Source organism: Homalodisca vitripennis, chromosome 3, assembly GCF_021130785.1.
Source record: "Homalodisca vitripennis isolate AUS2020 chromosome 3, UT_GWSS_2.1, whole genome shotgun sequence".
Lineage (NCBI taxonomy): Eukaryota > Metazoa > Arthropoda > Insecta > Hemiptera > Cicadellidae > Homalodisca > Homalodisca vitripennis.
Window position 1 is genome coordinate 30,331,311 of NC_060209.1, and position 23,998 is coordinate 30,355,308.

At 35.0% G+C, this 23,998-nt stretch overlaps 1 pseudogene; it reads left to right on the forward strand.

Moving 5' to 3' along the window:
* Positions 1-338: 338 nt before the first annotated feature.
* On the forward strand, positions 339-18,947 carry LOC124356744 (annotated as a pseudogene).
* Positions 18,948-23,998: the final 5,051 nt, after the last annotated feature.

Genomic DNA, 23,998 nt, shown 5'->3' on the forward strand with positions numbered 1-23,998 from the left:
ACGCTCAGCCAGTTAGTTTATTGAAATTTATTAGTGGATGATCCTTCAACATCAATTTGGTTATTCTGTTCCATTAAATGTTTGCCTTTCTTTATATACTGTACAGGAAACGTGTGATAAAGCTTTGGAAGCCATTTTCCGGTAGTTAAAGCTAACTGCACCCGTGTAATTACTGGGTAAAAGACAAAATACCGGTGTTTGCCATGACCCGGTCGCGAGTGGTGCGGCACGGCGCGGTTAGGGCTGGGGTAGCCTGTAGCGCTCCCACACGGGTCAACATTCCACCCCCGACAAAATCCATAGCCGGCATCCTCCCACGCGTGAATGGGCCACAGCAACAGGTAGCATGCGCAAGCGCTCGACCCACACACACCGGTCCCATTCATGATCTCACTCCTGTCGCGGGGCGCCGCCGGCTCACACCGACACTGTAAGTAAACCCATTCATTTTCTCGACTTTTTACAATTAAGTAATAGCAGTTGCGTAAATCGCGAGGAGCACTGGCGTATCCGAATTATATAAACGGTTCATCAATGGTTAGCACACTAAAAGACTCAGTAAGTAACAATTAATTTTTTTGTTGTAAATTACAAAAAAGTAATATTTAATATTTTTTTTTATTTTACATTAAGTTTATTTATCAGCTGAAATTATTTTTACCCACATACCAAACGTTATACAAAGTTGATGGATTTTCCTGTATTGTCACTTTTAATTTATAAACTGTGAAATAATTATTTTTCTTTAAACACAGTTTTGTATAGCAAAATTCATATCAAAAACATTTATATTAAGTACAATATAAGTCCTTGCTACTTTCGCGATGTTAATGTACATCTGTCTCCCCATTATTGAACCCCTAAATTGGACAAGTTATAACTTATTTCCTATTGGTGCTAACGACAGTACGTTGTTCCATCTGCATTATCGACTTCATTATGGCGTGATTTATGAATACAGCTACAACATGGGCATGATCATTGCTGATCTTGAATCTATAATATTGAAGGTTCCATGAGAAAACAAAATGAAGAAATATGAATGAGATATGAATATTCTAGTTTCTAAAATACTAACTGCTGTTCCGGGGTATAAGCTATTCCCACCCATGCGTTATGTTGGTCCATGATGCAGTAGATGGAACAGTTCACTTTTATGTTCAGTGTTGCTGCTTTAGGTTGAGGCTATCTCAAGGGAGCTCATCCTTATCGCGCTGGATTTGAAGCGGGGCGTTGGATACTATGGATCAATATTATTTACAGATTCCCCTTGTGGTTTTGGAATTTACAAGTAATTAATAAAGGTTGTGAAAATGATTAAAAATCGGCAAAATCTCAAATTGGAACTTTTAGTTTGTGTTTACACATTCTACTAATTTTTGTATTTATTAACCGTTCTATAAGTAAAACATTTTAATGTATAAAAATAGGTTATTGTAGAAGAATCACCTGCTCAGACTTTATGTGGCTTTCAAGGATATAATACTGAAATATTAACTAAACCCACAAAAATATTGAAATTGTATTTGGAAAGCATTTCTTAACTCACAATAGTATTAAAATTCAAATTGATAGTTGCTGTTCAAAATTATTTTTCCTTCCTCTCACTTTAACGCTCGCGTAATTCGTATATAATTTGAAAGCAACCTCCATAAATAAAAAAAAAAACAGAGGTTTTTCAATTTTTCAGGGACCACGCAAACTAGGGTCGGTGGTAGGGTTGTCTTGCACGTTTTAAATCAAAATGTAATATTCCCAGAAATCACCCAATTTTCTCATCAGTTAAGACTGCTCACACTAGGATGGTGGGTGTTGTCTCAGCTTGGCTGTTGATACTTCAAGCATGTGATTCTTCAGTCTGTAGCGAACTTTTTTTTCGCAAGTAGCTCTGTTAAGCAAGATAGTAAGATGTTTCGTAAACCGCTTTGAGTGTCTAACTATTCAAATATGTAGTGTCTAGTTCGTTGTTTCACAAGTAGGAGATGGTCAAACTATGATGATGGACTAAAGTCTCAGTCATGAAGCCTTCGACCTTAAGTCTTCTACCGATTCTATTGATTCAGCTCTAAACTGCACAAAGTAAGATGATAAGGTATTTTGTGAGCCGCTGATAGAGTCAAACTGTGAGATGTTTCTGCCTCCAGACCGCCGCTACACCATAAGAGGCTGTGCAAATTGGAATGGTGGAATGTTGTTTCAGAGACTTTAAGCGTCACACTGAGAAAAACTTAAATCTTCAGACTGCTGTTACATCGCAAGAGAATTAGTAAACTTGAATGGTAGGATGTTGTTTCAGCCAGTTTGAGCATCAAACTGAGAAATATTTTAGTCTCTAGAAGCTGTCCTAGGCTACGCAAACTAGGATGGTAGAATGTTGTTTCAGCTACTTTGAGCGTCAAACTATAAGGGTTTAGTTTCCAGACCACTGTTAAATTGTTAGAGGCTACAAAAAGGGGAATGGTAGGATATTTTTCAGTCACTTTGTGCATCAAACTGTGAATCTTTAGTTTCCAGACCACTGTTACATTGTAAGAGGCTACGCAAAGTGGAATGGTAGGATATTGTTTTAGCTATTTTGAGCGCCAAACTTTGAGGGTTTATTCTCCAGACTACTGTTAAATTGTTAGAGGCTGTGCAAATTGGAATGGTAGAATGTTGTTTCAGTGACTTTGAGCGTCAAACTGTGAATTTTTAGTCTCCAGACCGTTGTTACATTGTAATAGACTACACAAACTGGTATGGTAGGGTGTTGTTTCAGCCACTTTAAACATCAAACTGTGAGTGTTTAGTCTCCAGACCACTGTTAAATTGCAAGAGGCTACGCAAAATGGAATGGTAGCGTGTTGTTTTAGCCAATTTGACTGTCAAGGTTAGAGATAGTTTCGTCTCCGGACTGTTATTACGCAGAGTCTAAGTAAACTGAAATGATAAGATGTGTCAGCCGATTTTAGCGTCAAACTTGATCATTGATTTCTCAAATGGCAGTGATTTAACTCACCCCCAGAACCTTTCTTTCACGATTTATGCAGTCACAACTAATAAACTGAAGGAAACATGACTTTTCAGGACATTTTCCAACGTTCAGTGATACAAAAAATTAGTAACACTACGTTTCGAGATCTTCAATCTGACCTCTTCTTTAGGCAACCTAACACATAATTAATTAGAAACTAGGTTAAAATAAACTGTAAATAATGTTTGAATCATTTTAATCTTTTTCGTGGCTTTCCATAGTGGTTTGTTTCTGTATTACTTTATGTTTTATGATAAAAAGTGTACTGACAATACCTATTGAATTGTATATACGATCAACGGTAATAAAGATCTTATGTCTTAAGGCAAGATTCAGGTAATGCAGCCAGTCATGACAGAGAGAGTTTGCACTAAATGCAGTACAGATGAGAGCAGACTTGGTAATTACATTCTTGACAGGAGGTGTAAAATTACATCACACGCTGTGAACGCTGTTTTTAAGCTCGCTGTGTTTATTTTTCCACTGTACTGCAAACGTCCTTCAACCTCTGTGTAACTTTTGTTTGTGCGAAACGCTTCAGTTGCAAATTTTACATAAACTACTACAACGGTTTCAAAAGTAAAAGGAGTTTTGACCGCTTTGGCTGTTCACTTTGCCGCCCAAGGATCTAATTAAAAACTTTACGGCTCTGTTTAAACTTAAACTTTGATCCTGCGGGTTTTTAACTGCAGATTTATCTTTTGGAATCTATGTTTGTTTAAAAACAATTCCGACCCTTATTTCTCATATGGGCTTATGCTTAAAAGGAGTGTAACTATTTTGGTGTATTGTGACGTAGTTTCGTAATTATCCTCCTATATTGCTTCAGTGTACGTAATCAGTAACGTAAGGTCACCTGTTTTTCTGCCTCTCGGTAGACTCTTAATACTGATAATATAGGTGCCGAAAATTTTTATCAAATAGTATTTACATAATATCGCAACCAAAATACTGCATAATATTATGTGTTTCAGAATCAACCTGTTTTATCCTAATATAATAAACGTGAGATTATTTTCTTATATTTACAATCTGCTTTATTCGCAATAATGTTTAATCCGGCAAAATGTAACCTCAAAAACTTGCAACGCTGATAATATTGATAACCGTACATTTTAATATGTAAATTCCACTTAATAGCTTTAACAAACTTTACATTTCACTGTTCAGAAGTTACCCGTATAATCTTGGTTCATAGGCTTACGCGGCCAGTACCATAACACCAGTCTTGTAGTTCACACCGCACCGAACCATCACCATCTTCACCACACACCGTGAAGATCCATCCATCCATCACACCACCATCTTCGCCACACACCGTGAAGATCCATCCATCCATCACACCACCATCTTCGCCACACACCGTGAAGATCCATCCATCATCACACCACCATCTTCGCCACACACCGTGAAGATCCATCCATCCATCATCACACCACCATCTTCACCACACACCGTGAAGATCCATCCATCCATCACACCACCATCTTCACATAACCGTTAATCTTCATTAACTGAATATGGTTCTTCACATCGAGGCCGAAATATTTCAAGAAGTTACTCGTGAGCAATGTTTCGACGCTATGTACTTTAATGACAGTTATCAGGAAAAAGTCTGCTTGAAGCTTTGATTAGTTTAATCCTTTCTCTTGTATCACACCCTATATGAGGCATGACGTTTTATTGACACACACACACTTACTTTAACTTTACCGCAATTTATTATAAATACACAACAACCAGAAAGTTTTTATTTGTACACTTAAAATAAGAAAGATCGGCATTATAAAACCACCTTCAAAACGATGTTTGGTCAACCATATTAAAAATAATCAAAAAAAATGTTAAGAATGATATGCGCTGGAAAACTGTCAAACTGAACAAATACGGAGATGGCCGAGCTCACCCGAATTCTCACGACGTAATTCAAATCCACTGCCAAATTTAAGGGCGTTGTTTCGACAGTAGCTTCAATTTCTCCGAGCACCGCTACATAAAGACTTATTAAAAGCTATACACTTCTCGGTGTTTGGTCGTTAATAAGAAGATCCAACAGAAGTAATTTAACTGCAATAATAAATCTCATTAACAATTAAACATTTGTAATTCTTCATCTAAAATTAATTATTGACGACATATAGTTTGTAAGAATAACAGGATGACGACATGTGCCATGGTTAGGTGTAACTACAAACATAACAGAATGACATAACCAAGAACAACATTTCGAGAACGTTTGCCCACTTCTTCAGGTATATAACCCTGAAACCTAAAGTTGAGCATGTAAAAAATTTACAATATCTAAAAAATGGCGATAAACGTCAATGTAAACATTTAAACAAAAAGTTACATGTAAATAACATAAAAGATACTCGCATGTCTGTACTCAGTACCAAATAAGAAGAAGCAAACAACACAGATATACCACTGTAACACTGCAACACACGCACTATAACAGGCAAGGTGTACCGGACAAGATTACAGTGAGTTGTCATGTTCTGTTCGTCATGACAAGACACAGGATGTCGTGAGTTTGCGGAATGTGGGATGGACTCCTGATACGCTCCCGGCTTATTGCTTACAATTATCTCTTATTTGTTTATTTTGCTTGTTTAACCTTCAGTTCTGTGATTTAACTCCTTTTCAGGTAGATATTGTTTCCAAAACACCGTGATGTAACACAAAAGTGAACCTTTTACCAAAAGATTAAATTTTGTATATTGTAGATATAGACGAGGAAGAAACGGATATTAATTTGCTCATCTGTAACCTCTACTACGACTGTACAAAGTTCTAAAGACCTGTGAGCCGACCATTACGAATCGTTTTAAAAACTATATCACAATTTTGTACTTTTTCGTACCTTTTTGTACGAATCACTGAAAAAAGTTATTAACCGTTTAAAAGTCAGCTCACACGTCTTCGTTATGAAAAATAAACTTTATCGTAAGTTAAAATAAACTACACCATATGTTTTTACTAATTTTGTACCACCAGTTTTTATTGTTGTACCAGTCAAATAACGGCTTTAAAGGTAAATATTTCAGTTTTGCTTGAGAACTAGACGTGCCATTGCCCATGCACTGCTGGTTGCAGCTGATTAATTACAGCCACTGTACGGAATACTACAAAGTAATATTTGCTGGTTGGTATAAAAATTCTAATATCAAAAACTAAAATAATGGCCCAGCACAACTTTATAGTATATGGACATAAAATGTATATTTTTTATAAACGTAGTTTTGGTTTCGAGGTCGTAGTTTAGTTTGTAGTACTATCACCTCTGGAACGTACTAAACGTTGTAAACAAGTGGTGTTATTGTACACAGGCCAGTAATCAGACCGGTTTGTCCGGAAAATTTACCGGGGCCCGGCCCGGGCCTCGGTGGAAAGGCCCGTGTCGACTGACGGCACGGTAGCGGTATATAACGGGGCACAGCCGAATATCTTTTCCAGGGCCCGCCAAACCTGAGTACGGCTCTGATTGTATGCAAGAACAAAGAGAAGAACTGATTATGCATAATACAATTTTAACCCCCAGAGCCCGACCCAAATGAAATGAAAGTTAACTTGTAATTAATTTTATTTTAAAGCTAATTTTTTATAGAGGTCTGAGTCGTACGTTGACTTGTTTATGTTTACTTTTCAAGTATAGAAATGTTTTTATTATCCAACGATAACTATTAATTGTATATACAATCGTAAATTTACTTTAATATACCATATTAATAATATTTTTAAATGATGCAGTGATGATCTGCTTGTGTTTGATGTGTGTAACCATAAGTGAACCAAGCAGGTCAGTTTTAGGACACGAATGTTCCTAAGATGGCCCACGGATAAAAAATATGTACCATTTATCAATATTATGTAATGACTAAATCTGTATCTAATGACTATTTTTAAATCATTCACGTACAAAATTAATTTTAAGAATTAATTGTTAATTGTGAAAATTATTATAAAAATGACAGTTGATAATTTCTCATTGAACAGTGTACTTTGCAATTTCAGAGTTACATTTAGTCAAATAGTCACTATCCAAGAATCTTGAAGTCCTTGCGGTTTAGCCAAAGGCGTGGGATTGGGATTAACACTGTAAACTTTAATTACTTACCAAAGGTGCTTATGACACTTCAAGATAAACAATTCATTTGGTATTGCTTACAGCCTCACGTTGATTTCGATATAATTTGTTAGTAGTTGCTCGTAAAAGACGACAAAAGATTACAGTGTTAAATAATCAAAAATTTTCCAGGCATATAAAATATTTTGAAAATTTCGATTTTACGTATCACCTGTAATTTCCATACGACGACCCTCACGAGTGCTTTTTTAAAATTTAATGAGAAGTATTTCATTCTATCGTAGCTGTTTCTAATTTTAGCTTATACAAGCCTAGATGTGTTTTTTTTATTACGACCAACCTTACAATCAACGTTTTTTAACTATTAGCTCAAAATGTATGATACAACAAGCAACATATTGACATTTAGTTTTGATATCTTTAGCATAGATAACTCGTCTACATGTAAATATCTTTGATAAACTTTTCTACGTAGGTTTTTTTACTTAGGGATGGTTTTATACCTGGGAGTCATCATACTCAAAAATAAGAAACAAGTTTTAGGAGTTTGCGTCATATTACTTATTAAATATGTCAAATTTTCTTTGAAGTACTGTATACCTAAAATTGTCAATTAGCCCTTTCCTGTTACTAATTTTTTTATAACTAGGATAAATAACATATTTCGGACATTTGCCATCGTTATAGGTTATAAAAGGTATAATCCAACGTTTCGAGGATTGTAATCTATCCTTTTCGTCAGGCGAGGGAGATATTAATATATACAAAAATAAAGAACAGAAAGAAGTAAAGAAGGGAACGAAAAGGGTTCAAACTGTGCTAGTAGTAGCTTGTGCTAGTGTGATGTGAGATTGTGAACCTCGCACTTGTGATTTGTGCTCGGGACTTGCATCCTGTGTAGTGACAACGTATGGATTGAACTCCAAACAGCTTTTGGATATGTTTGAACCCTTTTCGTTCCCTTCTTTACTCCTTTCTGTTCTTTATATTTTGTATGTATTGAACCTCCCCCACCTGACGAAGAGGATGGATTCCAACACTCGAAACGTTGAGTTATCTTTTATAACCTATAACGATGGCATATCCAGTTATCCTTTCAAAACCTCCATCGTCTATAACAAACTTTAAACAAAGAATAGTAGAAATAAGTGAACGAGAGTCGGTGTTTACTACGCAAAGAAGGTAATAATACCACGTGGTTTATGTTATAATACTTTGGAATGAATGTTTTTCAGATGTTAATAGCCAAATCGTGAGTCTTTTGATGCACGAGGCTGTAAAGAAACGACCTTGAGTTTTTATTCCGTAAGAACAATGTTAAACCTCGTGCACTCGCTGTTATTTTTATCTTAGCGTTGTGGGAGATGTCATTTTAAAGATATTATTAATGCGCATCTAAAAACATTTTAGCTTTTCTTGTGAAGTCCATATTTTTTTAGTATTTAAGTAACGAATTAGAAAAAGGTATGAGATTTTAATCTGAATAAACAAGAAAAATATCTAAAAACTTAAAAAAGCTTTTGAATAAGTTAAATCATTTCTAAATAAGTTTAAATAAGTTATATCATTAAATGAGACACCACCCATAATTCTAATACACGTAAGGTAAAGAACGTTGATTGGTTGAGTTTACTACATCCGTCACTTCATATATCAACTTTAATAATTTTTAATTAAATTATTCTTAAACTTGATTTAAAACGGCTGACAGGCTATAACTGTGATAAATTAATGTTAAGTCATCACTAGGTGACATATATCACACCCACATAGTGTAGCTATAAGACATTTTCCCGTGTTTTATTCAACATTGTTATAAGTAACGCGTCAAAAATCGTGTTTATTTTTTTGTTTGCTTGTGTTACTATTATTAGTTTACTGAGCAACAATATTATATAATAGAATTGCATAATTTATTGTATTGTGTAGTAAATTGACAGTAAGAAATTGTGTAATAATACTGAACTTTATTGGCTGCTGCGTTATTTTTCCACGGGCCTCTATCAATATAAGAGTGGGAAAACGCATTAAAATAAAAAATATATTTTTAATGTAATGTTTAATGTCACGAGCTGAGTTTCAAATATATAATACATTTAATGTTTTCTTTTAAATAAATATAATTGAACTTATAGTTCATTCTTATCTCCTCTCAATCATAAAGCTGAGAGGTTATTTAAAATCATTATGTCTGAAAACTAATTACATCTACTTACTTTTAGTATTTTTTTTAAAGCTTTTTCCACATGGCATTCTTTAGGATAGCGTTATCCAACGCTTCAATATTTCTATATGGAAATGAGCTCCCATGTTCTCAGTTTAGTGAGAATTAAGCCAAACTTTTTTTGTATGAACATTTTCCAAAATAACACTTTCAGGAATAGAAACTTTGCTGGAAAACTTTTGTCACTCGAAATTCAATATTTAGATTTCAAAATAATCAACTACGAGGTTATTGCAATTTAAATTGATTTTAAACTTAATGTAACATCAACATTGGAAAATCCAATACATTACTTTTTTCAACTCAAAACTAAAACTGAAATAGTTATATTGTTCTGCACTGATACACAAATAAATTTTTGGAAAAGATGCTTCTCACAAAAATCGAAATATTTATTTAGAAGTATATATAAGTAGTTCACTATACTTAATCTCAAAATTAACTATTACCAATTCAAGTGTTATTGTATGTTTCAACCGGTTCAAGAATTATCAAAACATACTTGCATCTGTTAAAAACGTCACCTTTTTCAGTAGTAAATCCCCTTAACACGTTGACTGAGGTAGATGCTACAAGAATCTCTCTTTAACCAATAGGTCACGGGTTCGATTATCGGGGAGATCCTAAAAATTAGCAAATGGGGTTGAACTGTTTTTCCTTAAAAACTTTTAGGTTAAAATTTAAAAAAAGCCACTAGCATAGAAAATTTCCAAAATAAGTCTATTTATAGCAGAACCATAGTAAGGAAGTTAGTTAGTTAAAACTTGTTTACCTGGAATAACTAACTGTGTTAAAATTACTAGCAAGAAACTGAGAGAAAAGCATTTTTGGTAACAAGCCATTTCGTACGGAAAGATTCATATGGCGGACGACTACAAAGGCTTAAATCTGTAAGAGTGGCAAGAGTGACTGAGGAAGTCATAAGCCGTCTTTCTAGAGGAGAGACGAACAATAGTTATTACTTTGCAACAAGGAGAGGGTTTGTAGGAGACGTCTTTGTAACGGTTGTCGTGGTAACTAACTCAATCTCAACTCAATTCCAGAATCGTATACAGTAACTTTAGTAATTAGTATATAATAGGCATGTGAATAATTTAAATCAGAGCGTACAATATGATTCACTCCTCTTACAGCAACACACTCTCCCTCTTAATAGGGTGCTACCTGTCACCTATTTTTATGTGTAATTTTTTTTATTATTACTACACCAAGTTTCAATAGTAAATTAAACGTGTTCAATTATATTATGCCTGTATTTGATCAATTACAACAATTTTAAATGTATAATAAATAGTATATGTCCAACTAATATACTGCACGACAATTATTGTAAAATAATGCAACTCAACAATAGTGAAAATAAATTATCAATGTATTTATTCATTATTAAAAAAATAAATAATTCGAAATACATAATTTAAAAATATAAATTTTATTATTACATATTGTTAGATATTTATCAATCAATAATTATTTGTTAGTAATATTATTTCATTTAAATTTGAGTGACTTAACTTTGTTTTGTTTTATTTTAATCATCTATCTATATATAAAGTATTAGGACCTTAGTAGGGATTAAAAATATTTACAACACGATGTTTACATTGAATACTTACAGGATCGTGCTTTTAGTAACCTACGCAAAGTATTGCTCTTTATTCACAAAAAAAACATAGTTCTTTTTAATTTATGACTAACTCACTGTCGCCACTTCTCTAATTTAATATGTTATTAATTTGACTATACGTTAATTGCATTTATATCAAAGTACCTGGCTTTAGAGTATGACAGGACGCTCAGAACTTTCGAGAGACACATTGATTTTAGCAAATCCATTTTGGATCACAAATTAGATTAAAATTTGTAAGAATTTTGACAAGGTTAAATTAAATTGAAAAGGGCTGATTCAATATAAATTATGAATTTAGCTCCATTTCACCTTCCACTCAGTGAAGGTCTGAAAACTAACATTTTCACAGACTTGACTCCTGGAATCCAAAAATATCAGCAAAAAGTCGGTGACTGAGATATTTAAAACGATTTTATGCACCGTTTTGAAATCAGACACTTAACTACAGCAGACCTGTGTCTGGTTTACCCAGCAAGCATCCACTGTAATATGGATACTACTGTTCTAAATTGTCCACTTGATAAGAAAATGGGAAAGTAAGGTAAAGATGTCTTATTTTACCAGGCAAAATTGGGGCTAAGAAGCCCTCTCTAACACAACCTGCGGACAAATGGCTTAAAGGTGACTTTCAAACCATCACCAACGCCTGGGCAGGCGGGCTGCTTGCAAAGACAAAAACGCTCAGAGGTCACCCATCCAAGCAGCAGCCAAGCTCGACGGTGCATGATCTGATTATCTTGAGATAACCACTGTACCTACTACGCTGCGCCATTGGCACACACATCTCCATCTAGATTACACTTAATGGCTACTGGAAAAGCCTTTTCTTTTGCAATCCAAGTGACTCTGATGTCGAAACATCGCAAAGTGCTTAGATCGTATTGTCGCTGAATTTTCGTGGATCTCTTTGGGACTCTGGATGCCAGGAGTGAAGTATGTGACAGTGTCAGGCTTCAAACGCCGCTTCAGACTTCACCTATGACGAGGGTTAAATGGAGCTACACTCACACTCAAACGTTTAAATGTAAGGAACAGTGAAAAACTAACAAGTAGTGGAATGGACAAAACCCTGTACATATAATGGTAGTGTCGCTTTATTAGTGATGGAGACTCTGATACAATGCCCTAAGAACTATCTGAGACATAAATCTTAAAAAACGAATAAAAAACAGTTATTTTAGCAATAAAAATACATTGGTCATAATATTTTTAACACATCCAAACTGACATTTTGAATCTAATTTCATGATAAGTATATGACAAATTAAACTGCAAATAATTTGCTTGTTTTATTCATTCCCAAACATTACCTTCAAATGTAAATTTATGAATAGGTATAACTTTACACACTAACTATTGCCAATCTACATATAGGCCTAATTGAATAGCAACAAATAAATTATTTACCAATACTTGTAAAAGATGGATCTATCTGTTTATAAGATGTAAAGTCGGACCAATTTTCAAAGCAAACTTTGCTTATTTATAAATTATTACCATCCAGATATTGATTATATACAAATTTTTCATGATAGTCGTTATTAAAAATGTTAATAACCGAAAACTTCAAAATCCCCACGCCTTACAAAATACAGTATTACCCTGTAGTTTTATGCAAAGAAAATGTTAAATGTTATTAAAAATTATTATTTGCCATTTAGAAAATTTAATATTTTTATTTGTTTCAGGTGTGTCACACGACAGGCCAGTGATTCCGTCTTCCATCAGAATCGTTTTAGGATTGTTACTTGTCTAAAGTATAATACCTAGAAAAGAAGTGTTCATTGTTATTTCTAACTATAAAAAAGCACTGGGATTATTTTTGAAGCACTTCTTCCAAGCAACCAGGGACAAAATAGTTCAAATTTTCTGCCAGTTACAAGACATTATCATCGTACAATCTTAAAAGTTCTCAACAATGACAAGAAAAATCAAAATCTTTCCACAAATATAATGGAATGTAACCACAACTTCAAAAGATGTTTTCTTCCAGAAATGTACGATAGTTTTAGGTGGTGCATTTTATCCGAAATAAACTACTCGATGAATTTCAACTTCAGTATGATGGAGGTGTTCAAGATCCTGCAGGAGCACCAGATTCACGATGAAAACGTGAACCACACTACGGAGATGATACTGATCTTCGTCTATGCCTTTATGATGATTTCGGGTCTCTCTGCCAACCTGATTATCAGTTTCGTGGCAGCACAGAAGAGCCAGATGCACAGTCCTAGGAACCTTTACATCGTCAATCTGACGGCATCAGACATGACTCTATGTGTCATCTGTATGCCTTTCACCCTGATCTCCATCGTTCAGAGACACTGGGACCTAGGGCCTGCTCTGTGCAAGTTGGTGCCAACCGTTCAAGGAACGAATATCCTCGTGTCTGTTGGTACCATATCCGTCATCGCCATGGACAGATACTTTACTATTGTTTGCCGCCAGGAGGTTCAGAATACAAGGAAAAGGGTGGTTTCTTCGATCGCAGCCCTATGGATTCTCTCAGCACTAGCCTCCACACCAGTATTTTATTACCAGGTCAGTACCTACCTAACACAGGTCACCTATTGCAGTACAGTACATTATTATTTTTAGAATATTAAATTTTACTCTCAATCCCAGAATGGTTCATTTTAGGCTTGTTTATAACTGTCTGTATACATACACTGGGTACAGCAAAATTCGATGTGTATAGGATATCCTTTAGATGTAAACATGTAGCTTATTAACTAACTGAAACTTTCGAGTTGGTATTAAGGTTAAAGGGCAACGTGGTCAATATGTCTAGTTGATGCGGTGAGTACTGTTAGGAGTTATTTGAGCATTAGTGATATTTCAGCAGACCTAAATATGATTAAGGATTAATGAAAGGAGTCTTTCTTCCAAGGACTAAGGTCTTCTCATGGCAGCTGCACCATGGGATCTCGGAGGAAGTGGCCCCAAATTCTAACCCTTACTTATCTTGGAATTTCGTCACTACGGAAGCCACTCAAAAAACCTCTGACTTTCAAACGCAGTAGAGGTTTTCTTGGATTTTTTTATCAAAGAACCAAATACTTTGCAATTCCGCGAACTGAGGATTTCACCAGTGCAAATAGTTTGACCCTCTGTCATATGCAGCAAATAATTAAATTTTTATTACTTAAATATATTATTAATTATAAAGTAATAAACCAAATGTCAAGGATTCAAGGAAGTAACCGTGAATAGACAAAAACATATTTTTCAAAAGAAATTTTACAAAAAATGGTCTACATTTATTAGTAATGGTCATTTTATACTTTCTCTTTTATCTAGAAAGGTGGGTTTTTTATGTTGTGAGCCAATTAATAAACGTAAGAAGCTGACAATTATAAAGCCTTATTAAAACCCAAAATTGTCCACATAAAGTTCAACATATATTTGTTCGCACAGCACATTACGCGATCCCATTTTCAAAAGTATTGTAAAGGTGGTGCAAATAGCGTTTAGTTAGGATAACTACTGTTGTGAAACTTTTTAGTTATAACTCTTTTAGATAGGTTTTCTTAAAGGAGGAAAATAGAAAAAAAAGATTGTTGATAAATATACAAGGTTTTGTGGGTATTTGAAGCATAATAATTTAAGAGCATCTTATTATCAGGATTAAATATAAACCGTTGCATATAAGAATATGATTAGGTTATTTTTTACATTATATAAATAAAAGATAAATGGAATGAATGGCATTTTCTTATTTCACTACATAGTATTTTATTTTAAACATGTCATTCTCTTAAACTTAACCTTAGCTTCTTAAAATGGTATTTCCTGGATTAATAAATTACATACTACAATGTAACACACATGTTAGTCTTCAAACTTTTCGTTTGGAACTCGTTTAAAATTGCACAAATTTAATACTTTAAGACCTTTAATTCTTCATGCAGTGGTCACATTTTGCCTGTCTCTAGAAAATTAAACAATATACATCCATTCCAAAATCCGATTACACCACCATGAACACAACTTAGCGAAACTGACCACGTAACAATCTCAACAGACCCTGGTGCCAGTCAAGTTCCACAACATGATCCTGTACGAGATGTGCGTGGAGCAGTGGCCCTCGCAGAAGCTGAAAGTGTTCTACACCACAAGTGTGCTGCTGGTGCAGGCCGTGATACCTGTGATGGTGGTGGGGGTGGTGCATACTCGCATAGCGTCTCATCTGCGTAGTCACGCACGCACAGAGCACGACCAGACCAGGATGAATCGCAAGATAGAACGTAACAGACGGACAACACTGCTCCTCTCCAGTGAGTATCAGGAGTTACTGTTCCTACAGGTGTTTATTGCAAGGTAGGAGTAGTACACCATGTGTCGCACAACACGTAACAGACGGACAACACTGCTCCTCTCCAGTGAGTATCAGGAGTTACTGTTCCTACAGGTGTTTATTGCAAGGTAGGAGTAGTACACCATGTGTCGCACATCACGTAACAGACGGACAACACTGCTCCTCTCCTAGTGAGTATCAGGAGTTTCTGTTCCTACAGGTGTTTATTGCAAGGTAGGAGTAGTACACCATGTGTCGCACAGCACGTAACAGACGGACAACACTGCTCCTCTCCAGTGAGTATCAGGAGTTACTGTTCCTACAGGTGTTTATTGCAAGGTAGGAGTAGTACACCATGTGTCGCACAGCACGTAACAGACGGACAACACTGCTCCTCTCCAGTGAGTATCAGGAGTTACTGTTCCTACAGGTGTTTATTGCAAGGTAGGAGTAGTACACCATGTGTCACACAACACGTAACAGACGGACAACATTGCTCCTCTCCAGTGAGTATCAGGAGTTACTGTTCCTACAGGTGTTTATTGCAAGGTAGGAGTAGTACACCATGTGTCGCACAGCACGTAACAGACGGACAACACTGCTCCTCTCCAGTGAGTATCAGGAATTACTGTTCCTACAGGTGTTTATTGCAAGGTAGGAGTAGTACACCATGTGTCGCACAACACGTAACAGACGGACAACATTGCTCCTCTCCTAGTAAGTATCAGGAGTTTACTGTTCCTACAGGTGTATATTGCAAGGTAGGAGTAAGTACACCATGTGTCGCACAGCACGTAACAGGCGGACAACACTGCTCCTCTCCAGTGAGTATCAGGAAGTTTACTGTTCCTACAGGTGTTTATTGCAAAGGTAAGCTACACCATGTGTCGCACAGCACGTAACAGATGGACAACACTGCTCCTCTCCAGTGAGTATCAGGAGTTTCTGTTCCTACAGGTGTTAGGTTTGATCGTCTTTGGTTTGAAATAATATAAACATTTTATTTTTTAAATCTGTTCGACTAAACCATTCCATAAATAAAGGCTGTGGTTCAGAAAAAACGTGCAGAAACAAGTCAGCCAAAAGAGCATTTTGTTAGACGGAGCTGCCTTAACATAAATGTAACACAAATATATATTTTGCTCTACATTCGACTTAAAACTAGATTGGCATTAAATGTCATGTTTACACTAGGCAAGTAACATGACTCTACAATAGTCGAGCCGTGTAAAATATCATCATCAGTTGACGATGTGTTTAGTCAACGTTTTAGAGTTTTTATAACAACTTAATTTAGTTTTTGTAAGACATAAGTTTACCTGTTAGTGGGTTTCGTTAAAATAACTAGTTCGAAATAAACTCTCCTGAGATGTTAAAACTTCTCTTTTGCAGTTGTAGCAATCCTGTTTGCCCTGAGCTGGTTGCCGCTGGGGAGTGTTCTCTCTGCTCGCTGATGTGCTCTATCCGGCAGATGTTTCCACCAAGGTGTCCCCCCAGAACCTGTATGTAGCATTCGCCATCTGTCACGTGATAGCGATGTCCTCCGCCATCACGAACCCAGTGGTGTACGGTTGGCTCAACTCCAACATCCGCAAGGAGTTTCTGCAGCTGATCCAGTCTAAATGTTCACCCCATCCCGAAGAGGGCGTGCCAAAACCTGCCCCGGCTGCTGTGACTAGATCCGCTCTGTCTGTCACCACCCAGACCATGACAGAGGCTAAACCGTCTTCCTCGCAGGCAGTCCCCGTTGTCTACCAGAACGAACCGAATCCACCAAGGGAAATCTCTCTCAGTTTGGACACAGCTGTGTAAATATCGTTTGTCCACCTACATAGACTAATGGTCATAGTCTCGGCTCTTTAACCGAGAGATCACGGGTTCAAATCCGGGGGAGGTCCAAAAATGTAATAATAACCAAAACCAGTGCACTTTGAAGCCGGAACAGCTGACGCTGAGGCATAAATGAGATAAAAAAAGAAAAAGAAAAAAGACACTATCGTCATTCTTCTCAGCAAAGAAGAGTGGCATGAGTTACCAAGAAGGAGTGCTACAATTTAAACTGAAATAAAATTTAATATCTCAATCAAGACAGGGTCTAGATTTCTCCACATTAACAGAATCTACTTTATCTTTTGAAATTAACCCGTTATAATTGTTATTTCATCGATTCGGTTCCGGCCAGAACACTAACAACCACTATTATACCCGAATTATACTGTTATAACTACTTTTATACCAGACATTTTTCCCGAGTAGTTATTATTAATGTCTGTGATTAACTAGTCAATTTTGATGAACTTGTGATTTATAGGTTCTGTTATTTACTTAGTAAGGTGATAAACTGTGCAAAACTACATTGTTAATTAGTTATTTCAAAATATTGGAAATCAATATATATTTTTCTATGCAGTGTGTCTGTAATAAAGTGATAAAATTCGTTTTAATTAATACTGTAGGTGTACACTTTTCGCATCAGTCTTACATAGTTTCCTCATAGTTCGATAAATATTGATAACTATGTTGATGTGTGCGTACATGAAATAAACATAAACTTTTTCTACTTTTCTATGTGTATGTATATTTAGTTGTATATAGAAACCCCTTATCAAAACGTGCATGCTCAAGTCCAAAGTAGTGGTTTACTAGTTACATTTTTTATTCACTTTTATTATCAAAATATTGAAAGCCTTTACAAATATAATGAGAAATTATAAATAATTTTTATGCATAAAATATTGATAAGAACTCAAATACCGTACTGTAAACACTCTATACATTTTGTTTTATGTAATTATGTCAGGTGGAAAGTTTGTTATAAATTGTTAGAAACTTTGTTACGTATTCTTAAATCCATTACAATCCTTAATAATTTTATAAGAAATATTTTATTTATTTTATTATGACATTTTTGTAATAGATAAACTACTATTAAGGTTAAAATTTGATACTGTTAGTATTAAATATTTCTAATTATTCCATATAGAAATATTTAAATTCATAGTTTAAAAACCAGTGCTCAGTTAAACTTTAAATGTTTACCTTTATTCCTTCAACCACTGAATATACTGTATAAGTTATATGAATAGATACAAAAACGTTTATCTAATTACTATCAATGCATGTCTTTAATGTGCCATTATATAGTGGTTTTACATTTATGTAATATTTGTATTTTACTATTAAATAAAAAATATTGATATTTTTCATGTTTTAATGTTTGGTGTGTAACGGTTAGTAATAAGTTAGGTATAAACTCAATGTGCATTTAGATCCATAAGTTTTATTGCAAATAGCTGTTACTGTCAGAAGCACAAATTAAGTATCGAACTGGTTGTCAGAGTTCAGAGGTAAAATATCATCAAGCATTTTGTAAAAAACGTGACCATAATATCTGAGTAACCCTACTGTGTCACAATAATGTACATAAATAATGTCATATTTGTCAGAATTAGCTCAATTCTGATATATATTGTGCTTGATAAGCATTTAACTATTTGTGTTTTTAATCCCTACATTGGACACATTTCTTGCAACCCAGTCCAACAATTGGACAAAACACAAAACTCTATTAAAATTTGTGTACACAAACGGTAAAGATTTATAGTGTGTTGTTTCTTCATGTGGTATGACATTGTATGTATGTCATTGATACATGGTAAATAATGTTAATTAATTAAAACTAAACTAATTTCTGGAGTTGGGTTTTAATTTATTTCCTCATGTTATAAAACACGAAACATTATAATATTGGCCATTGGAGATGATAATTTTATGATTCTTGCAAGTGATTTTTCAAGATACGGTACTGCAATAAATATGCCACCTTTTCTCAGTATGCTTAATAATCAAAGCGCGAGTATTACATTGTTGTCTGGTTAAAGATATTTAAAAAAACTGTACAGTAATATAAAACTAAGATTAAGCAGTTATGTTTTAATTTGGATTATTCTGTAATTGTGTCAGTTAGGTGGTGTACAGAGTTTTCCACTCCGAATGTCGTGATTTCGATCCAATCTGCCCTTAGATTTGGAGGCCAATTCCTCAGAAATACCAGTATATCTTAAAAGTGTTTTCAGTCAGAAACAACTAAAACTATTCAAAATTATGCCAATACTACTAGTTACCCAAGGATTCGAACGCAATTTCGTGGTCTTTGTACGTGGGTGAGCACTTTTGGTTTGAGTGAGTTGTACAGCATTTCCGGCGCCAATGTTGAATTTGCTTTGTTGTCACAGAAAAATTAAGAAAACCTGTCAAAAAGTGTATAATTATGGCCATTATAATTTACTCAAATCTTAGTAGTTTTTTCCATTGTTATCTTGCCTTGTTTCTCGATCAAGAAAATATGTATATATACTTACACAGGTCTGAGAAGCTTACTTTTCGTAAGACATAGACCCGACAACTAAGATGGGTTTTATAACAGTCTTTAAATTTATAGTGAAAGTTAGACAGTAACTTTGTCTTTCATATCTCCACTACAGCACTGAAAAAGCACTGAATACTTAATACTTAATATTTGTTAAAATGTATAGTTAAAAGTATATTTTTACTAAAACCTTTCATTTTCTTATTGAGATATTCCTACTCTGTATTCAACAGTGGTTGCAGAAAAGGTTAAAGTAAGAGTATTATTACTATAAAAGTTAATTCCATGCACTAAAATTGCACAAAAATTGTAAATAGTGGTTAACTTATTTTAACTTATGGTTGTACTGTTATAAAACAATGTTTAGGCAGAACAGTTGATTATGCCTGCATTTAACAGGCTCTTTCAGTTAATATTTCGAAACTTTAGAGACCGTTGAAAAGGATTCGTGCACTGCAGAAGCTTTAAGATTTTTCTTAATTTACACGTTTTCTTAGCGACATCATGAAGACATACACTATATCACATCATTCATGTATTCCAGAGGAAAAATGTCTCCGTCAATTTTAAGAAACACCAGGTTGTTTGCTTGGTACAGTGCTAACTGGCCCTCGAATCTACAGGTATAAATATCACATGGGTATTTGGCAGTAGAGGAATTCATGATTCTGGAATTTTGATGTGTTATCTGATAGGTACTATCTTGATGAATATGTTTCGTCACCAGCGTTCGTGCCAGTGCCCAACACTACAGCAACTACATTAAGTAACAGTTGGCTATATTCCCGTCAATGTACTGATGGATGGAAGCATTATTGTAATCAGACACTGCAATAATGTATCTGTTGAATAATAGGTTTGATTTTATTAATATAACTAATACAACCTAAGCTAATAGATGCTATCTTGAGGGTTGTTTTTGTTCGTCGCCACGAGTACGGAAATAATAGATGAAGTCAATCATGATCGAGGGTTATTTAAATATCCAGACATAGAAAAAGCCAATCTTCTCATATTTGGATGGCAATTCTTTCTGTATTTGGACGACCGTTCCTCCCTTAAATTACACAATAATGATATGAATACGTTTCCGCTGAAAATAAAAATACATGTCTCTATAATTGTCCATATAGATACAATTATTTGAATCGGAGTCCGGTAGTCAGTGTGATGTATTACTCAATTATAATTCTGTATGGTAACACTTATTTACTTGCTATATTAGGTCTAAGTAAATTTAGTTTAGATCTTAGTAGTCTACTGAACATTAATTTGGCAGGTATCTCATTAGTATATTATGAACTCTGTAGTCAAAGTTTCTGTAACCGAACAAAGTCCTATTTAAAGCTAGTAGGTACGGTATTTAAATTTTCCTGAAACGCTAATATCATTTTTCATTAAGCACATTTGACTGGGTTCTCAAACTGGTCTAGATTAAAGATAGTGAAAATGTATGTTTCATACCATTGAGTTAAATTAATTCCTTAATTCAACTGGAGTAACATAAATGGCGGTCAGCTTTTCTATAGTTAGCTTAACGGAAGTAGAGTCCTTTTCAAATACTTCCAACTACTTAGTGTAACCATCGATTATTGCCAAGAACATTTTATCTTTGAGAGGACCTATATAATCAATATGCAACCTTTCCCATGGCATACAGTATATGGATAGGGCTAACCAGTGGTGCAGTAGACCGGGAACGCGTGGGAACGGCGTTCCCACACTGGTTTTAGCCGTTTTGGAAATATAAAGAAATGGCCAATGTTTTGCTGAGTATTAATTTCGCACAAAATCATTTATATCAATAAAAGAAATATTTTACAAACATTTGTAAACTAGAATTAGATTTAAGCTGATCAATCTTCCTTTATTCAGTAATAATATGAATCAATGTCTGATTTCAAAGATAACCTTTCTTGTAATCTAAACTGTGCATAGAATATTGTAGACGTTTTATTGTTGTAGACGTTATTTTATTATTGTAGACGTACTGTAGACGTCACTTGAACGTAATCATATCACCATCTAGATCGAGACTTACCATCATCAGACATTTATCAGCACTCATGTTTATCAAGCTGAATGGACGAAACATTAGGAGATGGAAACCGGAGGACTACAGTTCGAGGACTTTAGCTGTGCGCGTGACCTGGAGTGTGTGGTGATGGGCGGGAGGGGAGGCGGGGTAGCATTATGCGCTGCTTCCCGAAAACATTTCCTTTGACTCATGGTTAAAACCCTCCTTTCAGGAATCGTATTGGCCCAAATAACTCATCGCACTCGCCACAATCAGTCTGTTTTGTGACAGTGCTGAGTGTAGCTTGTGCTTCGCTTTTACCGATAATGTCTGTTGAGTTAAAGTCAAAAGTCAAAAGCCTATTCATAGTCAGGCTTGCGAAATTGTGAGTAATGTTTATACATTTATGAAGGAAGAGGCAGACCATCAAACTGTTAAAATTCCGTTGTCAAAGGCTCGCCAAAGAACTGCTGCAGCAACTGGAGTGTCAGAGCGAGTTGTGACTAAAATAAACAGTTAACTTAACAAGTTGAAGGTTAGTAACATGTGTGAGGCAAGTTTTACTACATCAAACAAAAACCGTCAACGACGTAGAATAGTTGACAATGTCCATGTTGAAGAACATTGAATAGGTACCGACTGCAAAACTTTTGAGGGAGGCGCTAAGGGACAAAATATATTTCCAGGGTTGTGAGAAACGTTTTAGGTGGGTATTAAAGGACCTGGAATTTACTTGGAGAAGGACGGCAAACAATAGGAAAATATTAATTGAAAAGCCAGAAATCCGAGAGAAGAGGATAACATACTTGAGAGCGTTGAAAAATTACAGGGAGCAAGGACGCCCCATAATTTATTTAGACGAATCTTATATACTATCGTCTCACGTATCTAACCAAACTTGGTCAAATGGCTCAAATGAAGGGTTACACGTGCCGATTTCCAAGGGCGAGAGACTAATAATTATCCATGCGGATGGAGAGAAAGGGTTCTTGCCCAATGCTTTTACATTTTGGAAAGCAAGCAACCATAGTGGAGACTACCACGACAATGTGAATGGGGACATTTTTATGAAGTGGATAAAGGAAAAAGTGTTACCGAATTTAGAACTAAATTCAGTACTAGTATTCGATAACGCGCCCTACCATAACATACAAATTGATAAAGCTCCTACTTCAAAAAGTAGGAAGCAAGATATGAAGTTGTGGCTTTCAAAAAACGGAATACCATTCTGCGACGATATCCTTTTATCCTGAACTCTACAACTTGTACGTCAGGATATGGCTACTACAACACCGCTCAGTCGATGACACGAACTCGACGAGCTCAACCTGACGAAAAAGAAGTGGGAGAGGACGTATTTCCTGACTATTTATAAACAGTGAATTATATTTCTGCTTTATTTCTCTGCTTATAATTTGTTTAATATATGTTTAATTTAAAGAAAGTAGTTATGACAGTAAAGTTAGCTGAATTTTCATAACATTCTTAAGAACGTTTAGTAATGTATTGCAAAATAAACAATATAAAAATAAGATTCCTATTTTTTTTATTTTATGTTTCCTATACTTTTTAATATAAGTTAACGTTAACTTCCTGAAGGCTCACTGTTATTTCGTGAGCTTAGATACATTCAATTCTATGCTCGAAGTAATTGTAGGCATTCTAGGAAATCATATAAATTCTAACTACCAGAGGCAAATTTATTACTATCATTAAAATAATTGTCAAAAATATTTAATTGTACTCAACCAAACAAAAGGCTTAACATTTATAACGTACGAGTAGAACAAAGAATGAGGAAGTAAGCCCTCCTATTTATTTACTTCAATAATTGAAGTAAATAAATAATTATTATGTTGTTTTGTCTATACTCTTTTTTCTTCATTTTTTAAGCCTCAGCTTAGCTATGTCGGCTTCGATGTTCACTGGTTTATTTTCAAAGTGCATACTCACTGTTACATGTCTATACATGATTGTCCCTCCCCGGGATTTGAACCCGTGATCTCTGCAGCTAGAATTTTAGCATGTGTTTTCAGTAATGCACTTGAATTCGTACACAACATATTATCTATTTTACTAAACATATATTATAAATCAGTAAGAATGAGCAGAAAAACTTCAAGATAAGCCATAAGTGTGAGCAGCGAGAATACTGCTGAAGGCAACAGCATAACGTAAAGTAATTATTCCTTACACATTTGGATAGATTACAGTCAATAAATACATGATACGTTATGGTATATCAACATAGAGAGGCAATATTCACAGTAAATCTCAATAAAAAGGCTGTATGGGTTGTAGAATTGTGCCTAACCCAACCTGGTAAAACGAACATGTGTCGTCTGCTGTGTTATTAGTGAA